The following is a 16,931-nucleotide window of genomic DNA, read 5'->3' on the forward strand; positions in this document are numbered from 1 at the left end:
GCTGCACTCGGATAACAAGTGGTCAGCCTGCCACGCAGTCTCCTCGTGGAGTGCAATGTAATCGGCCATAATTGGTGTCCAAAAATGCCGATTACCGATTGTTATGAAAACTTGAAATCGGCTCTAATTAATCGTCCATTCCGATTAATCGGTCGACTTCTACTCTGTAGTACCTTGCGGTCTGAGGCCGAGCAGTTACCATACCAGGCAGTGATGCAACCCATCAGGATGCTCTCGATGGTGCAGCTGTAAAACATTTTGATGATCTGAGGACCCATGCCAAATCTTTTCAGTCTCCTAAGGGGGAATAGGCTTTGTCGTGCCCTCTTCACGACTGTCTTGGTGTGCTTGGACAATGTTCGTTTGTTGGTGATGTGGACGCCAAGGAACTTGAAGCTCTCAACCTGCTCCACTACAGCCCCATCGATAAGAATAGAAGCGTGCTCTTCCTTTTCCTGTAGTCCACAATCATCTCCTTTGTCTTGATCACGTTGAGGGAGAGGTTATTGTCCTTGCACCACACGGTCAGGTCTCTGACCTCCCTATACGCTGTCTCATTGTTGTCTGTGATCAGGTGTGTCATCAGCAAACTTAATGATGGTGTTGGAGTCGTGCCTGGCCGTGCAGTCATGAGTGAACAGCGAGTACAAGAGGGGACTGAGCACCCACCCCTGAGGGGCCCCCGTGTTGAGGATCAGCGTGGCGGTTGTGTTGTTACCTACCCTTACCACCTGGGGGCGTCCCGTCAGGAAGTTCCGGATCCAGTTGCAGAGGGAGGTGTTTAGTCCCAGGGTCCGTAGCTTAGTGATGAGCTTTGAGGGCACTATGGTGTTGAACACTGAGCTGTAGTCAATGAATAACATTCTCACATAGGTGTTCCTTTTGTCCAGGTGGGAAAGGGCAGTGTGGAGTGCAATAGAGATTGCATCATCTGTGGATCTGTTGGGGCGGTATGCAAATTGGAGTGGGTCTAGTGTTTCTGGGATAATGGTGTTGTGAGCCATGACCAGCCTTTCAAAGCATTACATGGCAACAGACGTGAGTGCTATGGGTCGGCAGTCATTTAGGCAGGTTACCTTGGCTTTCTTGGCCACAGGGACTATGATGGTCTGCTTGAAACATGTAGGTATTACATACTGGGTCAGGGACAGGTTGAAAATGTCAGTGAAGACGCTAGCCAGCTGGTCAGCGCATGCTCTAAGTACTTGTCCTGGTAATCCATCTGGCCGCGCGGCCTTGTGAATGTTAACCTGTTTAAAGGTCTTACTCACATAGGCTACGGAGAACGAGATCACAAAGTCGTCCAAAACAGCTGGGGTTCTCATGCATGGTTCAGTTTTACTTGTCTAGATGCGGGCATAGAAGGCATTTAGCTTGTCTGGTAGGGTCACGTCACTGGGCAGTTCGCGGCTGGGTTTCCCTTTGTAATTCCCTTTGAGTTTCCCTTTGTAAGTTTGCAAGCCCTGCCACATCCGACGAGTGTCAGAGCCGGCGTAGTAGTCCCGTATTGATGCTTTGCCTGTATAATGGCTCGTCGGAGGTCATAGTTGGATTTCTTATAAGCTTCCGGATTAGTGTCCCGCACCTTGAAAGTGGCAGCTGTAGCCTTTAGCTCAGTGTGGATGTTGCCTGGATATTATTTACTTACGGTCAATATGGGGACGACGTCGTCAATGCACTTATTAATGAAGAGACTGATGTGGTAACTCTTCAATGTTATCAGATGAATCCTGGAACATATTCCAGTTTGTGCTAGCGAAACAGTCCTGTAGCTTAGCATCTGCTTCATCGGGCCACTTTGGTATTGAGCTGGTACTTCCTGTTTTGAGTTATGGTCAGATTTGCCAAAGGGAGGGTAGGGAGAGCCTTGTATGTGTTTCTGTCTTTGGAGTAAAGGAGATGTAGAATTTTGTCGCTTCCAGTTGCACAGGTGACATGCTGATATAAAAGTGTGTGCGTTTTCTTGTTTGCTTATGGCCGTATACAGCTTGTTGAGTGCGCTCTTAGTGCAATTATCGGTTTGTAGTGGTAATTAGTCAGCTACAAAAAATATAGATTAAAACTTGGTAAATAGTATGTTCTGCAGCCAATGTTCCCTCCCCAGCACTGAGCCAATGTCAGGTCTTCTTGTCCTTCAGACAAGGTGACTGAAAATGTTGTTGTCGTGTTTGATGCAAGAAACCACTTTACAAGATAAAATGCATTATTATTCCCATACCATTATTACAGAGAATCAGACAAATGATGTTACCCTCTGCCTATTGGCTACTTAGCTTATTCAAGCCTGTCTCAAAATACAACACTACCCTTTTAAGACAAAAAAAAAGCTATTTACCAGACTCGCTTTTCAAAGATGTCTAGAAATGTTTACGTTTTGTGCTCTTGTAGGAAGCAATCCCTCCCCCATTGCGGATTACAAATGATCTATAACTGGGCTAACAACTCACTAACTAGCAAAGGATGAACAAATGTGCACACGTGGCTACATGCAGCTCTCGCTTTATCTCAAAACAAGCGTATGTTGGTTATGCTGCACGGTGTGTGTGTAGAGTACGGCTGAGTCGTGCATGTCAATGCAATATATTCCTACTCCGATGCGTTCTACCTACAACAAAATCTCTTGCATAGTTAGTTTTGCATACCACACTACCGTTCAAAGGTTTGGGGTCACTTAGAAATGTCCTTCTGTTTGAAAGAAAAGCAAATAGTTTTGTCCATTAAAATAACATCAAATTGATCAGAAATACAGTGTAGACATTGTTAATGTTGTAAATGATTATTGTAGCTGAAAACGGCTGATTTTTTTATGGAATATCTACATAGCCCCATTATCAGCCACCATCACTCCGGTGTTCCAATGGGATGTTGTGTTAGCTAATCCAAGTTTATAATTTTAAAAGGCTAATTGATCATTAGAAAACCCTTTTGCAATCATGTTAGCACAGATGAAAACTGTTGTTCTGATTAAAGAAGCAATAAAACTGTCCTTCTTTAGACTAGTTGAGTATCTGGAGCATCAGCATTTGTGGGTTTGATTACAGGCTCAAAAGGGCCAGAAACAAAGAACTTTCTTTTGAAACTCGTCAGTCTCTTCTTGTTCTGAGAAATGAAGGCTAGTCAATGAGAGAAATTGCCAAGAAACTGCGCTGTGTACTACTCCATTCACAGAACAGCGCAAACTGGCTCTAACCAGAATAGAAGGAGGAGTGGGAGGCCCTGGAGCACAACTGAGCAAAAGGACAAGTACATTCGAGTGTCTAGCTTGAAAAACAAACACCTCACAAGTCCTCAACGGGCAACTTCATTAAATTGTACCTGCAAAACACCAGTTTCAACGTCAACAGTGAAGAGGCGACTCCAGGATGCTGGCCTTCTAGACAGAGATGCAAAGAAAAAGCCATATCTCAGACTGGCCAATAAAAAGAAAGCTGCCGACCGGTCTTGACGATGCATGGAAAAGCCAACAAGATGTATTCTGCTCTGTGAAACATAGAATATTACAGTTCTTCAGGTCCCGTTGATAGGATAGTCTTGATTGGAGCTCACCCAGTTTGTTCTTTAGTGACTGTACGTTCGCCAACAGAACAGAGGGTAGAGGTGGTATCCACTGCAGCGCAATTTTCATCGTCGTCTCCCAAGGACACTGTGTACAGCAAAGAGTAAAAACAATCAAAGTGTCTATGTTACACACATAGACACTCAACCATGCAAATTGGCAGAGTAATTATTTATTTGGACACAAGACATTATAGTCTTTCTCTTATACAGACATCGTACACACTCTCACTAAATCACATCCAATATCATACACATCAACCTACTTAGATTTACTACACACATAATATCTTGTCTCAATTGTAAAACATCTGTGGCATTGGCTCACAGGCAAATAGGCAAGGGAGTAAAACAAATATTGCTAGAACCTATTTCTTGAATTCTAAATATCAGACATTTGAAAGCTCTAATTTTGACCGTCATAATACCTCTGATGGCAGTAACTTTACAAGCACTAATTATGGTCCATTTAGACTGAGAATAGTATCTAGTTATGGGAAGGGGTGAAATAAGTATAGCCAGTTATAATTGTAACGGTTTAGCAGATTATAAATAAAGATCAGTCTTTACATGGCTAAAGTAAATGGAATATAACATACAACATAAAACTGTTTACACGAAACGCACTATACATCCTTAGATGAAGATGCGTGGGAAAAGGAATGGGGTGGGGAGATAATTTTCTATCATGGACAAAGGAACTCAAAAGGTGTGATGATATTCATTAACAAAAATTTCGGTCTGAATGTGCAAATAGTCAGGAATGATTCGCAAGGAAGGTGGATCCAAAATTCTTCCTGAATCTTCAATACAGGAATGCTAACATAAATGAATTTGCAGAAACTCGTTACTGAAGATGGAGTCATCTATGATTCTTTGAATGATATTTTAAAAGAGGAAGCTAATTATTTTAGGCAGATGTTCTCTTTTCCGTCTCCTCCTCTCCCACTGAATGAAGATTACGTTAAGGAATTATTTCCAAATAATATAAATATAAATAAGAAAATTAACAAATATACAGAAAGATCAGTGTGAAGGCCTAATTACAGAGGAATAACTTTTTGAGGCTATTAAATCCTTTCAGTCTGGAAAAACCCCAGGGCTTGATGGCATACCGGTAGAGGTATATCAAGCCTTTTTTGATATACTAAAAGCTCCATTGTTAGATTGTTTTAACTACTCCTATAGAAATGGTAGTCTGTCAGGTACTCAGCAGGGAGGTCTGATTTCTCTATTATCTATTATTAAAACAAGACCCAGATGGCAAATATAAAGACCCAGTCTATCTAAAAAACTGGAGGCCCCTTACACTTCAATGTTGTGATGCAAAAGTACTAGTGAAATGCATAGCACTCAGAATTAAAAGGGTTTACCAGGTATTGTTCATCCTGATCAGACAGGTTTGTTACATGGACGATACATTGGAGATAATATACAACAACTACTAGAAATAATAGAACATCATGAAACATCTAAGAAGCCAGGCCTGGTATTTATAGCGGATTTTGAAAAGGCATTTGATAAAGTAAGACTGGATTTTATTTATAAATGCCTGGATTTTTTCAATTTCGGTAATTCTCTTATATAATGGGTAAAAAATAATGTATAGCAACCCCAGGTGTAAAATAGTAAATAACAGCTACTTCTCAGAGTTTTGAATTGTCAAGAGGAGTTAAACAAGGGTGCCCGCTGTCACCATATCTATTCGTTATGGCCATCGAAATGCTAGCTATTAAAATCAGATCCAATTACAACATTTGAGGTGTAGAAATCCAAGGCTTAAAAACAAAGGTCTCCATGTATGTCGATGACTCAAGTTTTGTATTAAGTTCGAATGCTAGATCCCTGCAATGTCTCATTGAAGATCTAGATAACCTTTCTGTACTCTCTGGGCTAAAACCTAATTATGATAAGTGTACAATATTACGTATTGGATCTTTTAAAAAACACAACTTTTACATTACCCTGCAGTTTACCTATAAAATGGGCTGATGGTGAAGTAGACATACTTGGTATTCATATCACATAAGATATAAATAAGCTCTCCACAATGAATTTCAATAGAAAACTTGTAAAAATAGACAAGATCCTGCAACCATGGAGAGGAAAAAGGATGATTCGTTTTTCAAATCATATGAGCAAAAAATATTTGTCTTTATCTGGGACGCTAAACCAGACAAAAGATAACGTGCCTACCTATATAATGAATATGAATTGGGTGGGTTGAGATTATTAAATATAAAAGCACTAAACCTCTCTCTAAAAGCTTCACTTATTCAAAAGTTGTATTTGAACCCTAAATGGTTCTCAAGTAGATTACTAAGAAAAGCTCATCCATTGTTTAAAAATTATACTTTTTTCAAAGTATCTCGCTTTTTCAAACAAGCATTGCAGAGCTGGCTACGATTTCAATTTCATCCCCCTGAAAAGATAGAACAAATATTATGGCTGAACTCAAATGTGCTGGTTGATAAAATACCTGTATTTATGGGAAAGCTGTTTGAAAAGGGTATTTTGTTCTTAAATGATATTGTAAATTGGAATGGGAGAGTTATGTCCTTCATGGAGTTGTACGGGAAGGTCTGCTCAATCCAAGAGTACAACCAATTGATTACAGCATTACCCCAAAAATTGAGGAGGCCTGTGGCAGCGGGAGGAGGTAAGGAACTGGTCTGTCTGCCCAATATAAAGGATAAAAACTGGCGGAGGAATAAAAATAGGAAAGTATATCAGTTTCATTTGAGGACCAGGATGTTGACAACTGTGCCATACAGATTGCAAATAGTTGGGAAGAGATTTTTGATGTACCGATTCCATGGTACAGGGTGTATGGGTTGATATATAAAACAACGGAAGATTCAAGACTTCGTGCTTTTCAGCTAAAATTGTTATATAGAATTCTTGCCACCAACAAAATGTTGAATATTTGGGGTATAAAATCATCGAAGCTCTGCAGATTTTGTTGTGAGGATACAGAATCAATAGACCATTTATTGGTATTGCCCTCAGGTAGCCTGTTTCTGGTCTCAGGTTCAGGAATGGCTGAAAATGCATTGCATCGATCTAAAATTGACCCAAGAAATAGGTCAATTTTATTGTTAGGACTGTTAGGAGATCTGGAGAGACCGGATCAGTCAATTACTAATATATTAATACTCTTAGTAAAAGTATTTATCTTCAACTCGCAATCTGTGGATTCTATTTTATTAGATAGATTGAGACAAGTGGGAGTGGAGTTGCTGTGCGGGAGATAGAATGGTCAAAGATAAAAGTAAAAAAAATAAAAGTAAAATAAAACATAATAAAAGTATGTTTGAATGACACTGAGGGGCAGTGATTTTACAACTAATGCCGGTTTGCCTGAGGCTGATGCCGTGCAGGTGTTTGTACACGCATATACACACTCTCATTCAAATAAACACATACAAGAACACACACATACATGTAATAGTGCCAGACATGCACACAAACATATACAGTTGGCATTGCTGTTATGATTTTAGTTGTCCTTGATGTCCTTTGTTTTAATAAAAAAAATTGTTTAGTATTGTTTGTTGATTTCTTCCGTCTTTTTCTTTTTTCTCTTTAGTTCATTCTTTTGGTTGTTGGTGCATTGGGGGATTCTTCTTCTTGGGGTGGGGACTGTAGGAGGGGTCTCGAATGGTTGAGGGACCATCATCCAACAGAGCTAAATGTTATGATATCTCTCATCTTTGTGTGTGTGTGTGTGTGTGTGTGTGCGCGCAGCACCACCAGTTCCACGACCAGCTCGTGCGACACAGACTTCTCCAAGGAGGACGAACAGCGACTGAAAGACTACGTGCAGCAGCTAAAGAATGACCGTGCGGCAGTCAAGCTGACCATGCTGGAGCTAGAGAGCGTTCACGTCGACCCCCTCAGCCTTGAGGTCAAGCCCCGGGGAGACACGCACCGTCTGGACCTGGAGAACGCTGTGCTGATGCAGGAGCTCATGGCCATGAAGGTGAGGGAGAGGGAGGGAGCGCGGGGAGAGGGGAGTGGGAGGGAGAGCATACACACGGGCCTTTTCATGCAATTCTACTCATTTTGCCATGTGGTGGAGAGACATTTTTGCAGTTCTTAATATATCTGAGTGAGAGTGGGGGCCCCCCCCGGTTGTTAATTCAACCACGATTACTACAAGTTCAGATAGCTGGCCGCTAGACTAACTTACCGATCTAAAAAAAAAAAAAATGGATATGTGCTAATTGAGTCACTGTCTGTAACCAGGTTTCCATCAAACCTTTTTATGCGAGTAAAGTACATTTCAGATAAATAATGTCACAACAGACCTGTTGGAAACCGTGTCTGTATACTTTCCAAATGTCGACAAAAAAAAATACACTAGACGAGGTGGGATCTTTTTGTGTCAATAAAATTATATGTGAGAAATATCGATATAATAACCATCATATCGAAGTAAACTTGGAGTCACGTGACGGTATGTTATGTGATCCTCCCACCACGACTTGGGAAAGCATGCAGTTTATTAGGCTACAGATGAAATTAGTTATGATGAACTTCACAGGTGGTGAAAATGCACGGTAATGAGCTGTGATGTTTGGTATACTCAGTGTCTATCCTTCTTTCCTCCCTCTCTTTTTCCCTTTCTTCCATATGGTTACAGCACCCCTTGATAAGAATAACTTGTAGCTTGTTTATATTAGCTTGTTAACCCTTCCTCCCCCCTCAGGAGGAGATGGCGGAGCTGAAGGCCCAGCTCTACCTGCTGGAGAAGGAGAAGAAGGCGGTGGAGCTGCGGCTGAGCACGCGGGAGGCCCAGGAGCAGGCCTACCTGGTGCACATCGAGCACCTCAAGGGGTGGAGGAGCAGCAGGAGCAGCGCAGGAGATCCCTCAGCTCCACTGGGAGTAGTAGTAAAGACAAGAGCCAAGCCGCTAAGGTGTGTGGACAACACACACGCATGCACACACACTTGGCCCAAACACCCCCCCCCCCCCAACATTGGCCTCTAAGATGTATACCGGCCGCATAGCAGGGGCAAGTGCCAGGGTGAGGGTGCACCCACATATACGCCCTCTAAATTCTCCAACCCGAAAAGAGACCTCGTCCACCTATGGAAACACAAGCCCCAGACCCAACAGGTCTACCACAAAGCGGGGTTCAGGCTTGAATTGAGATTGAGGCTTGTATACAGTGTGTCTCTCTCCTGTACGCAGCAGCATTCACTCTGAACCAGTCAGTCACATGAATCATTGAAGAGGCTGGTGGCTGAGTCACAGCTCTGTCCACTCCCTTCTCTCTCTCCTCTCTTTGGAGTCTCTCTCTCTCTGTCTCTCTCTCGATCTCCTCTCGTTGGAGTGTATCTCTCGTCCATTTCCCTCTCTCTCCTTCCTCTGTCTTGTTGCCCCCATTCTTCCTCCTCCATCTCCCTCACACCTTGTCAGCCTGCATATATATTTGGCTCCTGGAATGAGTGCTTCTTTTCTGAGCCCCCATACACAACAGTCCTAAAGCTGAGAGGGCCTGTCACTCTGAAAGGTTGGCAGTTGCACACTAGTGCTCCCCTTAGTGAAAGTCTCCTTTGTGAGAAAGAAGTCTCTACTTCAGACTTTCTCAGTCTGTTGGGGGTTTCCTCTGGGGAGCTGTCTGTCTGTACTCTGAGATGTGGCCCTAGAGAAGGGGCCACTGTGTGTCTGTGAGAGTACAACAAATAAACCTGGAGATGGGGGGAGAGTACAAGAATGGACTTAAGAGTATTGAGAGTGAGGAAAAGTGGAAGAAGGGGGGAGAGAAAAGACTATGGTGAGTACAAGAAAGGAAAAGAGAGGAGGAAGGAAGGCAAATGGAGGTGAAGTCTGAGAGTGAGATACTGTACTGCATAAGAGGAGAAGAAACTGAGAGAATGGGAAGAGAAAGTAGACGAATTAGGACTTCCAGAGTCCCAAGTGCAATTCTAAACTATCAATACTTTTTTACCTGAACTCCAAGAGGTCTGGGAGGTCAATTAGATATCAGAGCACTAAGCCCCTCACACCATCCATAGTCTTTTCTGCCCATTTCTTTAATACATATAGACAGAGATCAATTGTGTATTTATTTGTGTGTGTGTGCCAGGATTAAGAAAGGGAATAGAATAGAGGTGTGCTTCGCTCTGATCACAGCCTTGAGCTTCCAATGCTTGTGGCACTACATTAGCCTTGTAATCCACTGGATACGATAACAGTGCCCTTCCATGTCCCCCGGCTGGGACAGGGATTACGTGAACACACACATGCACTTCACATCTCTTGGCATGCACACAACATTCCAACACACACCCTTACAGCTTTACGTGCAGACACACATACACACACTACCTTAAAGCTCGAGCCCCCCCCCCCCCCCCTTCTCTCCCTGCTATCAATAAGGCTTACTCCTCGGTTGCTAGGAGCAGCCAGCGTTGATCGTGCCAATTAAAGGGCCATCTGTAAATGCAGGTGCTTTTCAGAGTGAAAGACAGAGCAGCCACTATTATTGCCTTTCTCCCCCCCTCTGCTTTCAAACCAGCTACCTTTTATATCTACAGACCAATTCTTATTGTTAGGGTCTAGAAATGGCCTGTTTGATTGTACATCACACACTGGGGTAGACTCTAATAGCCACACATACCTCCCGCTGTGGGGGAGTGTATAGGCATGCATGCTCTCTCTCACTCTCACTCACACACACTATGTTAGATCATTCCGCTCTGTCAGAGCCCATGATCAGAGCCATTCATCACCTGGAGCGGTGGATGTTTGTGACACACACACACTGCAAGCCTAATCAAGCAAAATGCACACAGCACAAAGGTTATTACCCAACACGCGTGTGCGCGCTCGCGCTCACACACACACACACACAACACTAACCAGCATCTCCCAGTATCTTCCCCTCCTCCCTTGTCTCTTCCTATATCTATTTCCCCACTACCTTAATGGAAGCCATGTTCCAATCTCCATCAACAGCCCTGTAATCAAATCAGGATAGCAGGATAGCAGGCCCTGAATGTATGACAGCATACCTGTAACTCGATAAGTCATTTAGCATGCTCAATGAATACTCTGACATGGTTGTCCAGTGTGAGTCGAGCTGTATTGTTCTGTAGTCCAAGTGTAAGGCAATACACAGGGATATGTGGTTGAAGCATTGACTATATGAATGGACAAAGCCATTGAAGACGTCACACCATGTTTGAAGTCTCAAGGGGAGTTATGTAGACATAACATGCACAGCTAGTCCAGGAAGTGACATTGCAGGCTAGTTCAGTGCTGCCCCCTCTTATTGAGTATCTCAAGTTGAAAGCTGGCCGGTGTACTGCAGGCTGCCATTAGCTGTTAAATTATCCTTATTACTTTTGTGTGCTATTTTAAAGTAATAGTTTCAAGGACTTACATCTGGTGTATTAGAAGCAATTATTGGTACCATGATTGTCTTCTAAAAATGTTTTTATTTACACTAATATTGACCACGAAGATTGCCATTTTCCTATTCATTATAATGGGGGACCCTGCTTTCTGAAATCAACAGCTTGCAGTACACTGGAAGGCCTTGATGGTTTCAATGAGAGGGGGCAGTCATTCCCCCCTGGGTTGGTGGTAGTGCTGCCACCTATAAGACCAGGCTTTTTACTGCATTTACTGCATTGAGGAAAAAGTTGCCCCTAACCACAGATCTAGAATCAGATTACCTTCTCCAAATCACATAGCCACAGGAAGTAGAGGCGTTGAATGTGTTGCAGCACCCCCTGACAAATTTAAATAATATTTCCTAAATTATATAATTAATTACTCCTGTCTGAACACTACCTTAATTTGGGCAGTACACTTGCCAAACATTGAATGGCTTGTTGTGTTGTGGCAACAGAAATATTATCCATAGAACCCAGCTAGCACATAACGTTCTGACAGTGGTGTAAAGTACTTAAGTAAAAATACTTTAAAGTACTACTTTAGTAGTATCTGTACTTTACTATTCATATTTTTACAGCTTTTACTTTTACTTTTACTTCACTACATTCCTGAAGAAAATATTGAACTTTTTACTCCATACATTTTCCCTGACAACCAAAAGTACTCGTTACATGTTGAATGCTTAGCAGGACAGAATATTTGTCAAATTCACGCACTTATCAAGCTAACACTTGGTCATCTCTACTGCCTCTGGGCTGGCATACTCACTAAATACAAATGCATCTTTTGTAAATAATGTCATAGTGTTGGAGTGTGCCCCTGGCTATCCGTACATTTTAAAAACAAGAAAATTGTTAATATTTTGCTTAATATAAGGAATTTTTTATACTAAAGTATATTTTAGCAATTACATTTAATATTGATACTTAAGTATATTTAAAACCAAATACTTTTAGACTTTTACTCAAGTAGTATTTTACTGGCTGACTTTTACTTTCTGTTAAGGTATCTATACTTTTACTCAAGTATCACAATTGGATACTTTTTCCACCACTGTGTTCTGAGAACCATATGTTTCTTAGAGCTTGCTAAAAGCGTGGTTGTCCTATGGCCATTTTGCATAAAACTTTCCCATAACATTTTATACAGGTTTCTCATGGTTATTTTTAAAGTTCTCAGAACGTTCAAAGAATGTTGAGAAACAACGTTCTTCTGTAGGAATTCCAGTACTTCAGCATTATGTTTCCTCATGGTTCAATTTCAAGTCCTGTTCTCAAAACATTAAGAAAACTTTCTATAAAAACCACAGGAAAACATTGGTAACGTTCAAAGAACGTTCTAAGAATGTTATTTAAAAATGTATATATATTCTGTTCTCAGCGTCAACAAAACTCATGGGTATGCTCAAAATGGTTGTCAGTTCTGACTTGAATGGGCACTTTCGTTCTATGGATTCTATTTATCTTTGCGCTGTCAGTGAATGGTTAAAGGCCTTATGCAAATATCAAAATACAATCGCTGGAAATACGTTTGGAAAGCAAATTCCTACTGCTGAAAAGAGAAACTAATTTGTCAGTAAAAACAACAGTTTTTTTCTCTCACAACAACTCTGAAGAACAGCACTGTTTTTAAGTAACTATCTTGAGACCATCACTGGTACGGTGGGAAGCCTAGGCTACGCATATTCATGCTGTCTTCATAATTGGGTGAGTCAGTGCCACTGGAAAGTTGATTTTGTAGCCTACTGTGGCCTATAATATTTATACATTTCCTCCTAATGTTGTACAATCTGTGTCTCCTTTATTTTTATTGGACCTGGGCCAGGTCAAGACCAAGGCCCGGTTTCCCACTGTTTGACAGTGTCAAGAGTAGCCACTCATTTTGGTCCTTTGCGTAGTGTAAAAAATATTCAGATAATGTCTCCTCTCATGTAGGCCTAAATTACGTAGAATTTCATGAAATGCGTTTATAAAAGGACACATTTTTCCAAACCCTGCTAAAACCCTCCCCGTGTGTAAATTGTAAAAACGCTTCTGCTGAACTGTATGCCATTACATTTACATTTACTTTTAAGTCATTTAGCAGACGCTCTTATCCAGAGCGACTTACAAATTGGAAAGATCATACATATTCATCCTGGTCCCCCCGTGGGGAATGAACCCACAACCCTGGCGTTGCAAGCGCCATGCTCTACCAACTGAGCCACACGGGACCATTAGGCAAATGCGATGTGTTATTATAAAGGGATTTTTGTTAACTTAATCACTGTAAAGCGCGGATCAGAGTCCAAAACGTGTACGCACAACAGTGTTTTAGAATATTGTCCCGTTGGCTTTCATAATTTTGCAATTCTCAGCACGGATCAAGCAATTTCTCCAACTGTCAATACATTCAAATGAATAGAGGACGTGTACACAGAATGCGTTGGTTGGGATTGTGCGGTCAGGCTGTGCATCCCCCGCGGATGGTTATGGGGGTGATAAAGGCCATAATTAATACCTGTGAAGCTACTGATACCTCTCATGAAGTCACCAAACATGTTCCTAGCGCCATAAAATACTGCCATGAATTAACATGGACTGTCAATGCAATTTTTTTCTAAGGCGTCAAACTGCTGACGCGTTCACGTTATGTAGACATAGTATTCACGTTGTGTTCCCGTCGCGTCAGTTTGCTTGTATGTTTATTATGAATTATCTTACCATGAACGCATTAAAAATGTTTACGTGTTACGCGTCACGTGTTAGTTTAAGTGTCTGTTTAGTTTATTATTAAAGATCTCACCATGATGTCACTTTACAAACGTCTACATGTACATGATTTTGTAAAAAATATTTTCCATTGCCAGAGTAATGTAATCTATTTCATTTGTCGATTTATCTAAAATAGACCTATCGCCTTAATACAAAAATGATTAGGCTAGTTGATATCGCAGCCAGCCACCATTACTGTGTAGATATGCCTATTTCTCACATCAATACAGACACAAGGGCTTCTTTGTTGGAGGTAGCCCTATTGAGAAATAAGAGGTAGCCTAGGTCTCTAGTGGCGCATTCAAAACAACTCGGAAGTCGGCAAACTCTGACTTCAGTGCGTTCAAGACAACTGGGAACTCTGGGGGAAAAACGAGCTCGGACTGGGATTTTTGTTGTTTGTTTTGAAAGGTCATCCAACTCGGAATTCCAATTCAGAAACTCTGGCATCTTTCTCTGACCTGAAAATCACTGATGTCGTGATTTGATCAAATTTTTTCCCCACTTCCCACTTTACCGGATTAACAGACACAATCACTGTCACCATGCAATCCTTAGGCTATACATTTCTGTGGAGATGTCTTATGGTTAAAAGCAGGGTTTCGAATTGAGGGGGTTTGTGAGGATTTACTGTTGGCCTAACCCTTGTTATAGAGACGGGCAAAAAGCATATGCTACTACTTGTTTGCTTAGCCATAGGAAAAGCAATGGTTCAGATTATATAAAGCGATCGAGGCAGTAACAATGATTCACGCCACAATTATTTCCATATAGTCTACTAGCCTATCGAAGGTCTTGCTCAGCCTAAACATCACAGGAAAATGTGGTTGGTTTATTAAATACTCTGCCATTTAGAGCCATGCCTACCACAAAATACCAAATCGTTGGTATGGGTCTATGCATAGACCAAACAGTTTAACAGATAAAAACATGTATTATTCAGGAGAATCCCATTGAATCAGGCTATTAATTTCAGTGCAGTTGCGTTCTTATACATATCCTTAGACTAAATGGAACCAAAACACCCCAGCCTGTTTTGATCACAGATCATTATGAAGCCTGAACATTTCAGCTGTTTGTCATTGATTTAGCCCACAATCGCCTACACATTTGAATTAATGAAGACCTATATTTAATCTGGATTTGACAAACAAAAGCCTGACTAGGATCCTGACTTTGCTACACGTCATATTTGTTACCAATTAGGCTAAATGTATTCCTATTCATTTGCATAGGCTAACCATTGCGATTCATGTTATTTACCATCTTCTGCTTTTTATGGATGAACAGGCATCCGGGTAAAAAATGACCATTTAAATGCCCCCCCCCCCATACATTGTTACTTACCTTACAGATCACAAAGTCAGCTAATGTCCACTCCATTCATATGCAAATACAATTGACATGATTTCATTTTAAACAGGCCTTCCGTTATCTACACTGAAATAATATTGTTTCAGTAGTCCTCTATTATGACTTAAAAAAGTACACCCTTGTGGTTGAATATATATCTATATCTATTGTATAATTAATCATGTTGACCAAACAAATACCACCAAGGGATACGTTACAATTCAAAATAATAAACACCTTATTACACAGCTGTGAAAACCAATCTGGCAATATTTTAGATTTAAATACATAAAGTAGATTTTTTTTTGGTACGTGTGTCAATTTACTTTCTGATTTTTTCTACTCACATGGCAATCATAGACTGAAATACTGAATTCTGGTGTGTGGAATAGAGAGGAGGTGAGTGTGGATGAGAGGTTCTGCCTGTCACTTGTTTTCAACAGGTAGTGGACTCAAAGAGGGAAACTGCAAAGTCCAGGCGCTGCTGCCCTCTTTGTTCTGAGTGTTTGCAGTGTTAGTGTTTGTAGCTAATCTGTGCAGCTCACATTGTGCCCAGTATGATAGTTTTCTTGCTCTTTCTTAGCAGATAATGACAACATGACAATAACAGGAGTTGATGTAATGAAAAGTTGGCGGGTGGTTGGTAATGGAGGACATCAGGTGGATCCATGTCTGGGTGTTAGGCAGAACCCCTAGGTCCTGGAGAACAGGAGCACAGTAAATGGAACAGGGTAGGAGACAGGCGTAAACAAGCAAACACACAGGTTAAAGGATTATCAGGTATGTAAAAATACAGTTATTGAATGATTATTTTAAATGTTTGATTAGACATGCAATAATGTTAATGGCAGACAGAAAATAAAGGATACCTGTCTAATTGTTTATGTTAGTGGGGTTGGTAAGGGATGGTCCCTGGAAAAGATAGAGAGATGAGTTGTGAGAGAAACTCCAGGGTGGTGTCATGACCACTGGAGTCATACACCTTAGCAGTACCTACCTGGAAGTGGCGGTTACTTAACGTGACCCAGTGGTTAGCCTTGAGATTCACTATTTGGAGATAACCCCTGGGCCAGTGTTGGTACTGCTGACACCATGGCGATGCCGCCCACCACGAGGAGGCAAATGCAGATAGTTATCTGAGATTTAAATTCACCTGAACAGATGGTGACCCCAGCTAGGAGCGAAAGAGCACCAAGCTTTCCCAGGTCTCGCCTTCCTTTCGTCCTTCTTCCAAGCCATGACATTTGCCCGGATGTCAAAGCACTTGGTACCCTTGATTCTCTTCCGGTGGCTCTCCTTTTTCTCATGCGCCTTGTTCATGTTCAGTCTCACCTTGATTGATTATAGAAATACATGCAATTATATTTCATATTATTATAAATACATCTCTTATATCTCTTGGAAGGCCAGAAAATAAATTAACAGCGGACAAAAAAATGTGCCTGGTCAAGAACCTCCACATCCTTCTCAGTCCGTGCCTGAAGGTGGTCCTCAAAGGCGTTCTGATCTGGTTCGACAACTTACACCACATCAGGTGGAGTATCAGTGATCTCAAAGTACGTTATGCAAAAATTGCAATAGAAAACACTAAGTTGGGCCTCCCGGGTGGCACAGTGGTCTAGGGCACTGCAACGCAGCGCTAGCTGTGTCACCAGAGACTCTGGGTTCGCGCCCAGGCTCTGTCGCAGCCGGCCGCGACCGGGAGGTCTGTGGGGCGACGCACAATTGGCCTAGCGTCGTCCGGGTTAGGGAGGGTTTGGCCGGTAGGGATATCTTTGTCTCATCGCGCACCAGCGACTCCTGTGGCGGGCTGGGTGCAGTGCGTGCTAACCAAGGTAGCTAGGTGCACAGTGTTTCCT

General features: G+C 41.8%; 1 pseudogene; it reads left to right on the plus strand.

Annotated features, from left to right (window-relative positions):
* Positions 1-16,931, plus strand: part of LOC111964064 (colorectal mutant cancer protein-like) — a 146,558-nt pseudogene that overhangs the window by 111,415 nt on the left and 18,212 nt on the right.

Source organism: Salvelinus sp. IW2-2015, linkage group LG5 (assembly GCF_002910315.2).
Source record: "Salvelinus sp. IW2-2015 linkage group LG5, ASM291031v2, whole genome shotgun sequence".
NCBI lineage: Eukaryota > Metazoa > Chordata > Actinopteri > Salmoniformes > Salmonidae > Salvelinus > Salvelinus sp. IW2-2015.